The sequence below is a fragment of the Gorilla gorilla genome, chromosome 7 (assembly GCF_029281585.2).
Source record: "Gorilla gorilla gorilla isolate KB3781 chromosome 7, NHGRI_mGorGor1-v2.1_pri, whole genome shotgun sequence".
Lineage (NCBI taxonomy): Eukaryota > Metazoa > Chordata > Mammalia > Primates > Hominidae > Gorilla > Gorilla gorilla.
In genome coordinates, this window is record NC_073231.2 from 41,204,048 (window position 1) to 41,218,990 (window position 14,943).

Below are 14,943 nucleotides of genomic sequence, written 5' to 3' on the forward strand. Positions count from 1 at the left end.
AAGGCTCATAGAAATCCCAGGGATGGAGTAGCAACTTCAGACAAGGCTGAATCTTAGAATTCTGAACAATTTCTTTCAAACTTGGCATCTCTTTCTGTCTTTTAGTTATGCTTTTCTTTCTACTGCCTTTATTCTCAGATAGGCTTTCTTTATCTAGAGACAGCTTTAGGTGTATACCTTACCATTTTAATATACCTAGTAGAAGGGAGAATTTTCCAGCTTATAATTCCAGAGAAGTCCCAGGCTCTATGTTTATTGCCTTAATTGTGAAACATGCTTAGTCCTGTATCATCACTATTGTGTGTGTGTCTGTGTGTGTGTGTAAAGCTCTGATTGCCCTTATCTGGTTCTTATGCTGCTCCTGGAACCAGAAAGAGGGATTAACCCCAATGTAACCACATGCACTGTGGTTGATAAAGAACGACATTTTGCTGTTGGAAGCTAACATTTGCTGTTGGAAGCTAAAATGGATACTCACTGGGGAAAAAAGAAAACAGAAAAATAGAGTAAGAAAGGAGCTGCCATTCTTAAAGTATTTATAGAAGACAGAATGTTATAGGTTGAGAAGATTTGCTGAAAGACAATGGTGGAAGTATATACATAGAAACAACCCAGCAAACCACCAAGGAGGTATGTCCAGGGGATGGTATAGAGCCTAAGTACATAATGTGGCCTTGGATTCTAAACCCATATGGTTGGAATGTTCCTTATGTATAACAAGCCATTAACACCTTTGCTACAGTGAAGATTAGAAGTTCAGATACATTCATTTTATAGTTATAACCAATCTGAAGTGACCCGAAAAATATGATGAAGGAAGAGCTGAATGCTTCTTGCAGTTTGGCCAGTGTGATATTTGCATGCTTCTCATCTTGAAGGAGAATTTCAAACCAAAAGCAACCCAGAGACTACAAACAAGAAAGGAGGATGACTTTAGTGTCTTTCTTCACTGTATTGTATTCTAAAATAAAGAAGGCAAGGGCAAATATAGTATAATAGAAAAAAGAAAAACAGGAGTTTAAATTTGAAAACTTAATTGTAGTGCCGGTTATGCTACTGATTAGGTAAGTGTATGATGTTGGGGGATTTATTTAATCTCTCTGGGACTCAGTTTTTGTATCTTTAAAATGGAAATTTACATATCTATCTATCTGTCTATCTATATCTTCAGAATTCTTTGAAGATTAAATAAAATATAGATGTAAAAGTATTTTGCAGGCACTAAGGTGGTATTATTAGCATGATCTAGTAGATATGAATTTGTAGATTATATTTAATTATTGATATCTTCTATTAATTCTGAATACAATGTATATTTTTGGCTGTTTATGATTTCCTATAAAAGTAGAGTTTAACATAATGGCATAGCTCAAGTAAAATATTATCAAATATATTTTTCATTCATATGTGTTTAATTAAGTTCTAGGCCTCCAATTGTATATAAAATATTTAGGCTTTAGTTTGAAAACAGTAGTATGAGAAGATTCAACGTGACCAAAATCTGATGTCCAAAACAGATAATAAGAGCAAACCACAAGAGATACAGTAAATGAGGTAACCTATTGTAGAGTCTAAAAACAATAATAATGATTAATGTGTTCAAGGAATTAATGATAAGATGGAGAATTTTAGCAAAAAAATAGATTTTATAAACAAAATAAACAAACATCAATTCTATAATTAAAAAAACAAAGTAACTGAAATTAGTAACTGAAATTAGTGGGTGAATTTAATAAGAGGTAGGCACAGAGAAAGAGATAATTAGTAACTGAAGGAAATCTTTTTATTCACTTATTTATTTATTTCTGAGACAAGGTCTTGCTCTGCTGTTCTGACTGGAGTGCAATGGTATGATCACAGCCCACTTGACCTCCTGGGTTCAAGTGATCCTCCTACCTCAGCCTCCTGAGTAGCTGGGACTACAGGTGTGCATCTGTAGTGCACGTGGCTGATTTTTGTAAACAGAAAAGATCTTACAACTTGTAAAATATGTAAAAAGATCTAGCATATATACAATTGGAAGTCCAAAGTAAAGGAGAGAGGGAATCATAATAAAACAATATTTGAAGAAACAATGTCTGAGACTTTTTTCAAAACTGCCGAAAGACATCAAACTAAGATTTAAGAAGATCTAGAAAGATAAACATAGAAGAAAACACAACTAAAATCACTAGTGTATACTTCTGGAAATAGGTGTGCTAGATTAAGGAAGTAAAAAATACTGAATGCTCCATTAAATTCAAATTTCAAATAAGTAACAAGTAATTTTGGGGTATAAATATCTTCCATGCAATATCTGATATATACTTACACCAAAAAATCAGTCTATCTGAAATTATAATTTAATTGTATTTTATTTGGCAACTCAATATTTAAACCAAAAGAAACCAAGTAAATATTTTAAAAGCAACCAAAGAGAATGACACGATCCCCTCTAAAAAGCAATAATGAACCAAAAGATGACTATTCAATAGAAACTATGAAGTCAAAAACAATCCAATGCTATTTTCAAAGTTTTAAAAGAAAATAATAGTCAAACTAGACTGCTGCATTCAACAAAAATATTCATCAAAACGAAGAGAAAATAAGACCATTTTCAGACAAAAAAAAAGCTAGGAAAGGCACGAACTGGCAGAATTAACCTAAATAAAATAATGAAGGGTGTTTTAAAGAAAACATCTGCAATTAGCAGATGGAAGCGTGAAGCTGATGAATAAATGAAGCAGCATGGAAAGATTATCTTCTGAATATTTTAAATTAATTGGAACAGTGTATGACTGTAGGGAGTGGGATTGGGAGTTGACTGTTGGGAAGAACCATGGGGAAAATTTCTGGCAATGGTAATGGTTTATGTCTTTAAAAAGGTTTGGATTATGCAATAAATGCAATGATAAAAATGCATTGAATGATACACTTAAGATTTATGCATTTTAGTGCATGTAAAAAAAGAAAATATATGCAAAAATTTAACTCTAGTAATTTATATTTATGCTGAAGTATTTAGGAATGAGGTATACTGATATCTGAATTACTTTTAAATACACAAAAAATAGGTGGATGAAAGAATTGATAGATGGATGAATATATGGTTATATTTGTAATAAAGCAAAAAGATTGATAGACTCCAAATGGTGGCTATATGAGTGTTCACTGCGTAATTTTTCAATTTTCCTGTATTTTGAAAATTTTCGTAATAGAATGGTGGAAAATGTAGGTGAATACATGACAATAATATATCATACATCAGGAGGGTTGTGTTAGGCTGTTCTTGCATTGCTAAAAAGAAATACCTGAGACTGGGTAGTTTACAAAGAAAAGAGGTTTATTTGGCTCACAGTTCTCCAGGCTGTACAAGAATGGTACTGGCATCTGCATGGTTTCTGGGGAGTCCTCAGGGAGCTTTTACTCATGGCAGAAGGAAAAGGGGGAGTAGGTATACCACATGGCGAGAGCAGGAGCAAGAGAGAGGGTGGGGAGAGGTACCACACGCTTTTAAAAACCAGGTCTCATGAGAACTCAGTATCACGATGACAGCACCAAGCCATAAGGGAATCTGCTATCATAACCGAGATATCTTCCACCAGGCTCCACCTCCAACACTCGGGATTATATCTCAAGGTGAGATTTGGAGAGGACATCCAAGGTATATTAAGGGAGTAAATGGTTATAAGGCTTTTGAATTATCCAGGGAATTTTCAAAGTACAAGTTTCAATTAGACTTTAATAATTTAAAAATGCACGTTGTAATCTCTATGTTAATCATTAAAAGAAGACTGTGTTAGAAAATGTATAACTATCGAACTAATAAAAAATAGATTCAAAATAATACATTGAAATAAGGTAAAAATAAGAATACTTAATTCAAAAAAAGACAAGAATAGAGAGAAAAGTGAACACAAGAAAAGTGAGACAATAGAAAAGCAGTACATTTAAATCCATATGTTATAATAATTTCATTAAATGTAAATTAAATACTGTAGGCTGACTACAATATCTAGAAACAGTTTTTAAAAATAGATTTAAGGTGTCATTGATAATATTATGTATATACATATGTATTTCTAGACTAAGGAGACCCTGTATAATTAAAATACAAAAATTAAAAATTATTAAACTGGAAAAATAATCGTATGCTGTTTATTTTCACCATGAAGATAGCAAAAAGTTTGAAATTTAAAGTATGAAAAAATATATAGCTTCTAAGCACTAACCAAAAGACAGTTGATGTAACTATTCTAATACTTGTCAAAGTAGAGTTGAAGTAAAGAAGGATTCCTGCAGATAAAGAATAATATTTATTATACTATAAGGAACAACCATCAGAAATAAATAAAAGTTCTTAATTTCTATACACCAATTATATCAACTCAAAGATCATGATGCAAAAATTCACAGAACTAAAAGGAGAAATAGTTTAATCCATAATCATAGTAAAAAATGTAATGTAGTTCTTTCAGTAACTGACAGGATGCATAGATAGCATTAGTAAAGATATGGAAGATTTGAATAATATAAATAACAATATATACAAATGTATGATGAACATCTTTTTGTATTGCACATGTATTTTACTAAAATTGATCATTAATTTTATCCTTAGCCATTAAGCAGAAGTCAACAAATGTCAAAAGAATGTTACCCTAACAAATGACAAAAAGATAAATAGAAAATCTCCATTTAGTGGACAATAACCATTGCATGTTTCCATAAGTCATCAGATAATTCAGAATTGTAATGGAAATTAATAACTAATTTAATGCATTTAATTATTTAACAATTAAAATATAATGATTAATTAAATGTTAATAATAAAAATAACAAATATTAATAAATTAATAATTTTCATTATATGTGTGATATCTCATATATATTTCTTGAGAAGAAATACAGGCATTTTAAATTACTTAAAATATGAATGAATTATGCATTCTTTAAGGGGTCAAGGAGAGAACAATGCAAATATTCATGGTAGTATCAATTTCCAATGAAAAAGTTCAAAAACTTTTTAGGTTTTTTATATTACTATTTCTCCTCATTATTTAAATTGTGGAAAATGATGTAGCAAAAAATCCATTCCTTGGTTTTTATATAGTATTCAATAGCTATAAAACGATTTTTTTAGCTTCAAAACCTTGTCAAATTCATAATGAAAAAATGTAGTCAATCCTAATGTCAAAAAATTCTGAGGCACTATAGAATCATTTAGAAATTACTGATTATTTTAATAAAGAGAGACATTATAGCAGCTAAACCAAAGACATATAGTTGAAAGTATTGATTTAGCATGATGCTTTTAATAATATTAATGTTTCAAATGAAATATTGCACAAACAAAAGTTTAATTATATAATATTTTCAAAAGTATCAAAGGGATTAGAAAAGTATGTGAAGAATAAAATGAAGCAACGAAGAAGAAAAGCATATTTTGATGCTAATGGAATTGCAGTGTCTTGCCATTGCTTTCAACTTTTTCCTTTTAGAAAATTTTAAGAGGGAGGAAAATAACCATTTTTGACTGAAATGTCATGATCAGCCCACCTATGATCCAAAACTAAACTTTAAAATATATTGTTTTTCTACATTTGATACAGAAATCTCACCTTCAAAATTTAAAATGCTAAATGTATGTTTTGGCTTTTTAGCATCCTAGATGTTTATTACAATTCTTTCAATTATATTTGCTATGTACAACTGCAATTCTAACTCAAACTGATGATAACTCAGTAAAGAGTGGTGGATTGATAAGGCAATGATACATGAGTAAGTGAAACCTTAAATTTTTTTCTAATGTCAAGCCTGATTCCTTTGAAATATGACATTTTACTTTCAGGAAAAAAAAACTGCTGCACACATTTTCAAATACTCCTGTAGCTCTAAGGGGATATTTATTTTGCTAACTTTACTTTTATTTATTTTTGCTAACTTATTTTTATATAAGTTAACAATTGTTTTGACTGTTATCTTGGGTGAGGTCTGGTGAAGCCAGCAGCAGATCAAGAGAGAGAAACTGTAAAGAGTTTTACAGTTTTGTTGTACTCACAGTGCACAAGGAGGAACATGGCACACCATGCAGGGCCGCTCAGAGAAGCACCTGTCAGTTATGAGGCAGAGGGAGAAGGGGGAACTATGGAATTTAATGTGGTTTCCATGAAAAGGAAAGGCAAGCGGACTTAGAATTGGCTTATTTGGATAATTTCAGTGAGCTCTGGCCCATAGGGGCTGTCCTAGGTAGTCTGATACCTGGCACTGGGATAAATAACGTGGGTGCTTAGGAGGATGTGAGCTCAATTATAGAGGTGGTTGGCAGGTGGGGACTTACCTGGCTTATCTGGCTGCTAAAGAAATATAATTAATTGGCTTTAGCCATAGACTCAAAAGTGGGTCAAAACTGCATTTAAGAAACCATATTATGAGAGTGGAGCATATAGTTTATCCAAATGATAATTCATTAAAAACCACTTCCACAATGCCAAAAGAAAGTCTATTAAATTGAATGGCCACCTCTATCAAAAGCAAGATATTGGAGAATGTAAATATTTAAACTATTTCCATCAGACAAGATGTGTAACTATTTCACGACAAATTATATTCTAGTGACTTTGACTCTCTAATCATTCTGATCAAAATTTTGAATTATTTATATTATGTTTAATAATTTGGTTTGCATAATTTACAAATAATATAATTTGTATATATTTATAGATAATATAATTCCTTTATAGCAGCTTAAATGGACTTGAACTGAATTGAGTTATTTACATTATGTTTAATACTTTTGTTTGCATAATTTATAGATAATAAATTTGTATATTTTTATAGATAATATAATTCCTTTACAGCAGTTCAAATGGACTAAGACAAATTATATTTGTCTGGATAATTTATAATGAAAAGAGATTTCTTTGACTCACATTTCTGCAGACTGTACAAGAAGCATGGTACCAGCATCGGCTTCTGGCAAGGGCTTCAGGAAGCTTCCATTCACAGTGAAAGGTCTAGGAAGAGCTGGCATGTCACATGGCAAAACATGGAGCAAGAGAGAGGAGAAGGAGGTGCCAGCCTCTTTTTAAAAATCAGCTCAGTGAGAACTAATAGAACAATAACTCACTTATTACATCTAGGAAAGCACTAATCCATTCATGAAGGATCTGTTCCCATGACCCAAGTACCTCTCATTAAACCCCGCCTCCAATATTGGCAATCAAATTTCAACATGAGGTTTGAAGGGAACAAACTATATCATTCCACCCCTGGTCCCACAAAACTCATGCCCTTCTCACATTGCAAAATATAATCATCCCTTCCCAATAGTCCCCAAAAGTCCTGACTTGTTCCAGTATCAGTTCAAAAGTCCAAAGGCCAAACCCTCATTTGAGACTCAAGGCAAGTTCCTTACAACAGAGAGCCTGTAAAATAAAAAATAAAAAAAAAAAAACACATCAAAATAAGTTATTTACTTCTAAGATACAATGGTGGTACAGGCATTGAGTAAATATTCTCATTCCTAAAAGGTAAAATCAACCAAAAGAAAGGAGCAACAGGCCCTTCTTAAGTCCAAAACTCAGCAGGGGAGACATTAGATCTTAAAGCTCCTAAACAATTCCCCTTGACTCCATGTTCTTTATCCTGGGAACACTGGTTCTGATGGTGGGTCCCCAAGGCCTCAGGCAGTCTCACTCCCATGGCTTTGCTGGGCACAGCCCACATGGCTGCTGTCACAGGTTGGAGTCCAATGCCTGTGGCTTTTCCAGGTTGAGGTTGCAAGCTGCTAGTGACCCTGCCTTTCTGGCATCTAGAGGATGATGGCCCTATTCCCACAGCTCCACTAGACAGTGCCCCAGTAGAGCCTCTATGGGGCTCCAACCCCACATTTCCTTTTGACATTGCCCTAGTAGAGTCTATTTGTAGGGGCGCTGGTCCTGCAGCAGCCTTCTGCCTGAGCACCTTGGCTTTCCAATATATCCTCTGAAATGTAGGTGGAAGTTGCCAATCCTCCATTACTCTTGCATTCTGCATACCTGCAGACTTAACACCACATGGGGGTTACCACTGGAGTGGTTGGGATGTAGGGTGCAGCATCCTATGGCAGCGTAGGGCAGCAGGGATGGTCCCCCAAACCATTCTAAGCCTGTTGGCCTGTGATGGGAGGGGTGGCCTTGAAGATTTCTGAAATGACTTCAGGGCCTTTTCCCTATTGTCTTGCCTACTAGTGCCTGGCTCCCTTTTATTCATGCTAATCTCTGTAGCAAAGAGTTTTTAAGCTGCACTTTTGAAATGCTCTTTCCTTCCCTACGACATGGACAACCTGTAAATTTTCCAAATTTTTATACTCTGCTTCCTTTTAAACATAAGTTCAAACTTTTGGTCATTCCTTTTCTCCCATACTTAGTCTTAACCTGTTAGAAGCAGCCACATCACTCCTTGAATAGTTTGTTGCCTAGAAATTTCTTCTGCCAGATACCATATATCATCACTCTTAAGTTCAGCCTTCTAAAAGTCCTAGGGCATGGGCACAATGCAGCCAAGTTCTTTGCTATGGCATAACAAAAGTGACCTTTGCTCCAGTTCCCAGTAAGTTCCTCATTTCCATATAAAACCTCAACAGTCTGGCCTTTGATCTATATATTTGATATGGTTTGGCTATGTCCCCACCCAAATCTCACCTTGAATTTGCATGTTGTTGGAGGGAACTGAGGGGAGGTAATTGAATCATGAAGGCAAGTCTTTTCTATGCTGTTCTCATGATAGTGAATAAGTCTCACAAGATCTGATGGTTTTAAAGACAGGAGTTTCCCTGCACAAGTTCACTCTCTCTTTGCCTGCCACCATCCATGTAAGATGTGACTTGCTCCTCCTTGCCTTCTGCCATTATTGTGAGGCCTCCACAGCTATGTGGACTGTAAATCCAATAAACCTCTTTGTTTTGTAGATTGCTCAGTCTAGGCTATCTCTTCACCAGCAGTGTGAAAATATACTGATAAAATATTTATATCAGCATTTTGGTCACAATCGCTTAACCGATCTCTAATATGTTCTAAACTTTCCCTCATCTTCTTGTCTTCTTCTGAGCCCTCCAAACTCTTCCAACCTCTGCTCATTACCCAGTTCCAAAGCCGTTGTCACAGTCAGCTATCTTTATAGAAATGCCCCACTCCTCCATGCCAATTTTTTGTCCTAGTCTGTTAGGGTTGCTTTAAAGCAATACCTGAGGCTGGGTAATTTATAAAGAAAAGAGGTTTATTTGGATAACGGTCTGCAGACTCTACAAAAAGCATGGTGGCAGCATCAATTTCTGGTAAAGACCTCAGGAAGCTTCCACTAATGGCAGAAAGCTAAGGGGAGTTGGTGTGTGACATGGCAAGAGAGGGGAGGGAGAGTCTAGGCTCTTTTTAACAATCAGTTTTTGTGGGAACTAATAGAGGAAGAACTCACTTATTACTGCAAAGATAGCACCAATCTGTTCATGTAAAAATCTGCTACCATGACCCCCAAGCCCCCCATTAGACCCCACCTCCAATATTAGGGATTAAATTTCAACATGAGACTTGGAGGGGACAGATATCTAAACTTTATCGTAATTTTTATTGTTGAAAAAATATATAAGCCAATACTTCAAAACATTTTTACTTGGGAAAGGGTTGTACCATTTCCTTTATTGTAAAAAGAAATAATAAAGATGCCTATTTGATATCACTGCACAAAATATCTGCCTAGGTCAATTTTTTGTTTTTGCTTAATAGGCAGAAGTTTCCCCTCCCCCATTTGGAAGCTGCAGTCCAGAATAGAAATTCACCAGAGCATAGGACTCAGAAGGGGAAGAAGTGAATGGAGAAAGTTGATTAGTCCCACAGAGTGTGCACCATGGGACTTTTGCTGCAGATGTCCTCAGTGAGAGGCCGCCAGTGATGTCCCATGGCAGCCACAGGGGAAAGGCAAGAGCAGAGTTAGATCAGCTTTTGTCTTATTTATTCTCTCCTAGCTACACTTGCTGTCCCCTCCCTGTCCAAGGTTGCAGCAGCGTGTCCTCCATATCACGCATAGCCTACCCGTTCCAAAACAGCTCTTCAACTCCCTAGATGTATCTCACAGTTCTTATTGTTGTAAGTTAGTTTTAAAAATATTACTTTCTGGCCAACTCAGGTAGATGTGGGACCTTGACAGGATTCCTTCACTAAGGTTTGCAGGTGCTTCATGCCATTGCATTTGAAATTTTAAAGCAGAAACATGAAGTCTGCCCCAGAAATCATTAATAATTTGGAGATTTGTGGGTGGTGCAGGAAACATAGCTGTAGGAAATTGTATTTCTAATTTTATTGTATCCCTGCTTACATTAAAACTTTTCTAGAGGAAAGAGACTATTTTAGTATCCTTCTACCACCTCCATACCTTTATTGCTTAGAGGCTCATCATTGTAATTTAAAAGTGTCAAACTTTATGCAGAGCTGGATGGTAAAAGGGAGTGTACATAATCGTTCAAATTTAACTGCTATAACAGCAAATGTAGAAAGGGGAATCTATAAGGTATTCAGTTCACATCTATGAAAGATTTGATACAAAAGGCCAGCATGCATAATGCATTGGTGATGCAGAGACATTGATAAGACTCTGTAATACAGTACAGTGATTTATAAATCAGCTGCCACTTACCAACAATTAGAAATTCAATTCAGTTGTAAATGCAACGAAATAGGTAAACATGTTTCCATCTTTTGTATAAATAGAAATACACAGAAATACACCTATAAGCTTTTTGAAGTCATTTTCTTTAAAGACATAAAGAATACCTATACCATCTACTTTATATTGATTTGTATTTATATATGGCACAGAGCACAGAGGCAATATTTTCAGGGGGGTTGAAAGCCTTTCCAGTGTCTAGGATTCTGAAATAATTCAGTAAAACTAGAAGACAGTCTTCTTTAATGTGCATTTCAAATTTTCTTTATACAGGGGAATGGATGCTACTCTTTGTTTCATTATCAGTAGCTAAGTGAGCATTAGAAAGCTTAATTAAGATAATGCTATCCTAGACTTTAGAGACTCAGATGGATTTTTCAGAGTAAGAATTGAATTTCATTTTATCAGGTTTGTGATTTTACTCTGATTAGGTAATTAGGAAAAAACAAAATGTCACATTAGTCTTCTTATTTCTTACAATTGTACTACATTCTTGATTTTGACTTAGGAGAGGAGCACATTTTATCTTCCTATTTGAATACTGACTCACCAGGTTTTATATTTCTGTGAGATTCTAGATAAACAGCATAAATGTTAGAAATATGAATTTCTGCTTCCTACGTCAGACAATCTTTACAATCACACTGAACACAAATGAGCTCTCAACTACCATAGTTCCAGCCAAAGCCCATGTTACTGAATAGTAATAATCAGATTTGAAAACAGCTTGTGAGATGCTTTCTTGCTTTCTTTGTGTATCAGTCAAAATTCCCTTTGTTTGCGTGTCAAGAAAAGTGGCAAATAAGAACAACATAATGAGGAGTCCAAAAGAAGGCAGCCCCAGTTGCAGCAGCAGCAGAAAACCCTCTCTGCCCCAGGCACCCACTGTCTTTCCACTCCACCATCCTTAGTCTCTGGCTTTCATCTTCCTGCTTACAAAGATGGAGAGCTATCCAGGCCCACAGAAAGGTAAAGGGAGAAAGACTGAAGGGACAGGCCTTTTAATAGGCTTTCTGGAAGTCCAGCCCAGCCACTGTTGCTTACCTTGCTTCATACCAAACTGGATCACTTAGAAATTGCAGAAGGCAAGGGAGTCTGGGCAGGTGGATTCCTTTAAATGAACATAACCTTCTTTTAAATGAGTACATTGTTTTTTGTTCTTGCGATAGTTTACAGAGAATGACACCGCATATTCTCACTCATAGGTGGGAATTGAACAATGAGAACACATGGACACAGGAAGGGGAACATCACACTCTGGGGACTGTTGTGGGGTGGGGGGAGGGGGGAGGGATAGCACTGGGAGATATACCTAATGCTAGATGACGAGTTAGTGGGTGCAGCGCACCAGCATGGCACATGTATACATATGTAACTAACCTGCACATTGTGCACATGTACCCTAAAACTTAAAGTATAATAATAATAATAAAAAAATAAAATAAAATAAACTATTCTTAAAAGTAATGTCACAAAATAATAACTACAGAAAAAAATGAGTACATTGTGACTCCAAAAATCAAAGTTTTTATGGGAAGGAGGAAATAAGGGATTTTGAGTAGGCAGCTAAGGGTGTGTGCCACACTGCAGTTAGGTGCTGGTGATAGAATTCATTGGGCAATATCTTAGGGAATGGCTGATGAGTCTGAGTTTCCTAAAATGACCTTGACAATAACTGATAACTAATATGTACATCTGTGGCTGTACTGAGAAAACAGGATCTGTAGCAGCAACAAAAATAGGTAAGTGTTTAGACAAATCCTCTGGTGTCCTTGAAAGCGCAGAATGAGGATGGGAGAAAACACTCACTCAAGAACAAATTTCTCACTAGAGAAAGTGTACTTTAGGGTCCCCGGGTTTTTAGGTAAGCACTGTGAAAAAGTACTCACTTGCCACTGTTCTACCTTGAGTTCTTATTGTTGCAAAAAGTTCCAGGAAGAAGCTTAGCCTCAGAAAAAAAAAAAAAAAAAAAATTGGATCCAGAGATGCTTTAGTTGGAGATGAACTTTAGCGAACTCTCCCCATACTAAAAATCCACATCCAGGGAGGAGCTTATTCGCTACTTACTATACACGCAAGGTATGTAGAAGCATGATGGGCGACCACGCCTGTGCCGCCTTTTCTCCACCTCTACATGCAATGATGCAGCACACCAGTCCAATAAAAGCCATGTTTTCACCCTTGTTAGGGGGCGCTCTCCTTTGGGAAAGTGTCCTCATTGTCCTCCTTGTTTGCTGCAAGTAATAAAAATTCTCTTATTATATCCTCCCTGGTCGTGGTCATTGGACTATCACCTGCCAACCAATCGAACCCACCCATGTTGTGTGGATAAAAAAGTAATTTAATTGAAAAGCAATTTAGAAAAATTCAGAGTTCAAGGTCAAAACAGACAAGGATGCTCTCCAAGGTTGGAACACTGAATTGGACATGTATCTGTATGGTAACTGATATTCCAGCAAGAGGAATAACAGAAGGGAAACATATCTATTCTGAATATTTCTGTAGAACTAACCATTGGCTTCCGCTAATAACTGTCACTTATGTTTGTTTGGCTTTGACTATTTGCTGCAGTCTTTTCAATGTTTAAGTTATGTGAGTACATAGTAGGTATACATATTTATGTGGTATGTGAGATATTTTGATATAGGGATATACTGTGTAATAATCATATCAGGGTAAATGGGGTATTCATCACCTCAAACATTTATACTTTGTGTTACCAACAATCGAATTATATTCTTTTAGAAATTTAAAAATTTACAATTAAATTATTATTGACTATAGTCACTCCATTTGATTGCTTTATCACCACCCCTTAGGTTTTGTTTTCTAATATATGCTTTAAGCCTGCTTCACTTTATCACTATGTTCCAAACTTTTGCATCCTTGCCCTCCCCTGGATTTTGACCCTGACTACCCAGAGCTCCCCAAAGGGTTCCTCTTCTTTACTACAAGTAATGTAGCCAGGGTTCACCTTGGTCAAGAGTAGCCATTGAAATTTCTTCTTGGCAGGTGAGTAAAGCAACTTTAAAAAAATTAAAAACCCTTCACCAAAGAAGATACACAGATAGCAAGCAAGCATATGAAAAGGGGCTTCACATCATATGTCAAGAGGGAAATTTAAAACAACAGTGAGATACCACCATACATCTATTACGGTGGCAAAAATCCAAAACACTGACAACACCAAATGCTGGCAAGGATGTTGAGCAAAAGGAACTCTCATTCATTGCTGGTGGGAATGCTGCATAATGATACAGTCACTTTGAAAGGAAATTTGAAAGTTTTTTACAAAACTAAACATACTCTTACTGATGATCTTACAGTTGCACTCCTTGGTATTTACTCAAAGGAGGTGGAAACCTATGTCTGCACAAAAAGCTGCACGCAGATGTGCATAGCAGTTTTATTCATAATTGCCAAAATCTGAAAGCAACCAAAATGACATTCAGTAGGTTATTGAATAAATAAACTGTGATACCACCAGACATTGGAATATTGTTCAGTGATAAAAAGAAATGAGCTATAAAGGCATGAAAAGACACAGTGGAACAGTAAATGCATATTGCTACATGAAAGAAGCCAACCTGAAAGTCTCCATACTGTATGATTTCAACCATGTGATGTTCTGGAAAAGGCAAAACTATGAGGACAGTAAAAAGATCAGTAGTTTCTAGGGTTTTGGGGAAGAGAGGGATGATTAGGTGGAGCACAGAGGATTTTTAGGGTGGTGTAACTATATTGTATGATACTACAATGGTGATACATGTCATTATACATTTGTCCAAACCTATAGAATGTACAATACCAAGAGTGAAAGCTAATGTAAACTATGGACCTCTAGTGCTAATAATGTGTCTGTGTAGGTTCATCATTTGTAGTAGATGTACTCCTGGCTCAGATGTTGATGGGGTGGCTATGCATGTGTAAAGCCAATAGATAGGTGGAAAAATCTTTATACCTTCCACTTAATTTTTGTGTGAACCTAAAACTGCTCAAAAAATTGCAACCAGAATGATTTATTTTTGTATGTTTCCACCTTTATTCTATATCACATGGCAACTCAGTTGTCTCAATCCAATTCATTGAATAGTGCCTGTTTTACACACTACTTTGATATACAACCTTTATCATATATAGGCATACGTTGACGATACTGCAAGTCTGGTTCTACCACTGCAATAAAGCAAATGTTACAATAGAGTGAATCACATGAATTTTTGGTTTCCCAGTACATGTAAAAGTTATGCTTACACTATACTGTAG